Below are 3,825 nucleotides of genomic sequence, written 5' to 3' on the forward strand. Positions count from 1 at the left end.
CCTGGGACTCACGTTTGAGCATACCCAGCCCACTCGGGGTGAAAATTGCAAAAAACACAGTTGATGGACAGAATGTAGAACAATGTCATACATTCACCCCAGTACAAGGATCTGGGCCTAAATCCATCGTTTTTTTGCACTCCACACCACCCTGGGTTAGACACTGGCTATATGCAAATCAGCTCTGACCCTGTGCCTCATGGGAACAGTCCAGTCCGAACTACCAAGCCATGTCTTTCCCAGACCGGAATCAAGCATCCAAGGACCGGTTTCTGGCTATCAGCCTTCATTCAGCCTGGATAGCTTGACTCCAGTGGTGTGGAGAGCCTGGGACTCACGTCTGAGCATACCCAGCCCACTCGGGGTGAAAATTGCAAAAAACACAGTTGATGGACAGAATGTAGAACAATGTCATACATTCACCCCAGTACAAGGATCTGGGCCTAAATCCATCGTTTTTTTGCACTCCACACCACCCTGGGTCAGACACTGGCTATATGCAAATCAGCTCTAACCCTGTGCCTCATGGGAACAGTCCAGTCCGAACTACCAAGCCATGTCTTTCCCAGACCGGAATCAAGCATCCAAGGACCGGTTTCTGGCTATCAGCCTTCATACAGCCTGGATAGCTTGACTCCAGTGGTGTGGAGAGCCTGGGACTCACGTCTGAGCATACCCAGCCCACTCGGGTTGAAAATTGCAAAAAACACAGTTGATGGACAGAATGTAGAACAATGTCATACATTCACCACAGTACAAGGATCTGGGCCTAAATCCTTCGTTTTTTTGCACTCCACACCACCCTGGGTTAGACACTGGCTATATGCAAATCAGCTCTGACCCTGTGCCTCATGGGAACAGTCCAGTCCGAACTACCAAGCCATGTCTTTCCCAGACCGGAATCAAGCATCCAAGGACCGGTTTCTGCCTATCAGCCTTCATTCAGCCTGGATAGCTTGACTCCAGTGGTGTGGAGAGCCTGGGACTAACGTCTGAGCATACCCAGCCCACTCGGACTGTGTTTTTTGCAATTTTCACCCCGAGTGGGCTGGGTATGCTCAGACGTGAGTCCCAGGCTCTCCACCGCACTGGAGTCAAGCTATCCAGGCTGATGAAGGCTGATAGCCAGAAACCGGTCCTTGGATGCTTGATTCCGGTCGGGGAAAGACATGGCTTGGTAGTTCGGACTGGACTGTTCCCATGAGGCACAGGGTCAGAGCTGATTTGCATATAGCCAGTGTCTAACCCAGGGTGGTGTGGAGTGCAAAAAAACGATGGATTTAGGCCCAGATCCTTGTACTGGGGTGAATGTATGACATTGTTCTACATTCTGTCCATCAACTGTGTTTTTTGCAATTTTCACCCCGAGTGGGCTGGGTATGCTCAGACGTGAGTCCCAGGCTCTCCACACCACTGGAGTCAAGCTATCCAGGCTGATGAAGGCTGATAGCCAGAAACCGGTCCTTGGATGCTTGATTCCGGTCTGGGAAAGACATGGCTTGGTAGTTCGGACTGGACTGTTCCCATGAGGCACAGGGTCAGAGCTGATTTGCATATAGCCAGTGTCTAATCCAGGGTGGTGTGGAGTGCAAAAAAACGATGGATTTAGGCCCAGATCTTTGTACTGGGGTGAATGTATGACATTGTTCTACATTCTGTCCATCAACTGTGTTTTTTGCAATTAAAAAAAAAGAAGCATGTGTATATAATACATTAACAATGTATTATTTACACATTTTAAAAATTATTGCACATGTGATAAATGTACATTTTAGAAAAAAATACACTAAACATAATAAGGGTTTGTATAATGTGTTAGAAATGTAATGTATTAAAAACTAGATGAAAAGTGTAGTTTAATTGTATAATATGTTTGCAAACACGTTTTTTATTTTTCAACGTAGACATATAAACCCAGGGAGAGTGGGATGTATGACGTTACAACGCACACTTTTACAACGCATACCTTTACAACGCATTTTTTACACCGCAACATCCATTACAACGCATACCATTACAACGCATACCATTACAACGAATTCTTAGAAACTACCTTTACAACGCATTCCACTACAACGCATACTACATTTACAACGCATACCATTACAACGCATTACATTACATTGCATATAAGGTAAGTGTTGGATAGTGTAGGGGTTAAAATTACTATTCTAACTCCAGGGGGTGCAACAGTAGGGAAAGTGTTGGAAAGTGTAGGGGTTAAAATTACTATTCTAACTCCAGGGGGTGCAACAGTAGGGTAAGTGTTGGATGGTAAGTTTTGCGTTGTAATAGTATGCGTTGTAATGACTGCGTTGTAATGGTATGCGTTGTAGTAGTGTGCGTTATAGTGTCATGCGTTGTAATGACTGCGTTGTAAATACATGCGTTGTAATAGATTTTGCGTTGTAAAAGTTTCGTTGTAATGGTAGTGCGTTGTAAAAATTGCGTTGTAAACGTTGTATACCGGGAGAGTGAGGGGACCACAGCCTCAAGTGTTCTGACCATTTCTAGACCTTGCCACCATAGAAGAACGGGATAGTATGAAAAAATTCTGATTGAACAGGCAAACAATTCTTGATTTATGTCATCAGCTGCTGCCAGATCTTCTGACTCACAATAATAATCCCACATGGATAACACCAATAGTCAAAATAATGTCAATACTCCTTTTGTGGTCATAGGATCATTCCAATACACTGTGGCAGTATCTGGTGGAGTGTCTCAGCCAACATTCAGTGGTGTGCAACAAGAAGTTCCTTCTTCAATGTCGAGACATATCAACAGCTTCATTCAGTTTCCTACAAACCAGGATTTTGCCAATGTGATGGGAGCTTTTTATGCCATGGGCTGACTACCACATGTAGTTGGAGCAATTGATAGCACACATATTGCCTTAGTGCCACCACACACCAGAAAACAAGTGTACCACAATTGAAAGAACTTCCATTCAATCAATGTGCAAGTTGTCTGCTTACTATATTTGTACCTCACAAGTGTGTATGCGTGTTTTAATGGATCAATCCATAATTCCTTTGTACAATGGAACAGCAGCATACTCCTACAAATGTCACAACTTGGACCTGAGGGGGACTGGCGGCTTATTGGTAAGTACTATCTGTCATTATATTGTTTGGCTAATGTAAAGTGTAATGATCTTAAATTGTGTTACATTTTTTTGCTATTTTTTTATCCCATTTAGGAGACTCAGCTTATTCGAACCGACCATGGCTGTTAGCACCACTGAGGAATCCAAAATGCCTGGGGAAGTCCACTTCAATGTGGCCCATAGAAGAACACAGAGGCCAGTGGGGTGGGCTTTTGGACTCCCAAAGGCCAGATTTCAATGTATGGTCAAGACTGGTGGGGCCCTCCTCTACTCACCCAATAGGATGTGCAAAATCACCATGGCATGCTGCATGTTATACAACATAACATTGTGATGGAACATCCAATACATTGCTGATGAAGAAGGCCAAGAAAAGCCACTGGGTGAGGATGTTGAAATGCTAAATAAACATGATAGTGGTAAAGAGGAAGGAATTAATGTCATTGATAACTTCTTAACGAGTGTAAGTAAGAAATATTTTTTTTAAGTGAAATGTTAAACCAACTTTTAATGTAATGAGGATACAAGTTTGTGCTGGAAATTTTTAGAAAGGCCAAGTAAAGTGACATCCAGGGCAAAGATGTTTGTTGATCAAAATTTTCACACATTGAATACTGTGTACATTTGCATTCTTCATCATTGATAGCTCTTAGGAAATGTGTCCTCAAAAATATTCCTTAACAAGATTTCTATTTCGTAATGTAAATTAATGAACC

This window comes from Lissotriton helveticus, chromosome 12 (assembly GCF_964261635.1).
Source record: "Lissotriton helveticus chromosome 12, aLisHel1.1, whole genome shotgun sequence".
Taxonomy (NCBI): domain Eukaryota; kingdom Metazoa; phylum Chordata; class Amphibia; order Caudata; family Salamandridae; genus Lissotriton; species Lissotriton helveticus.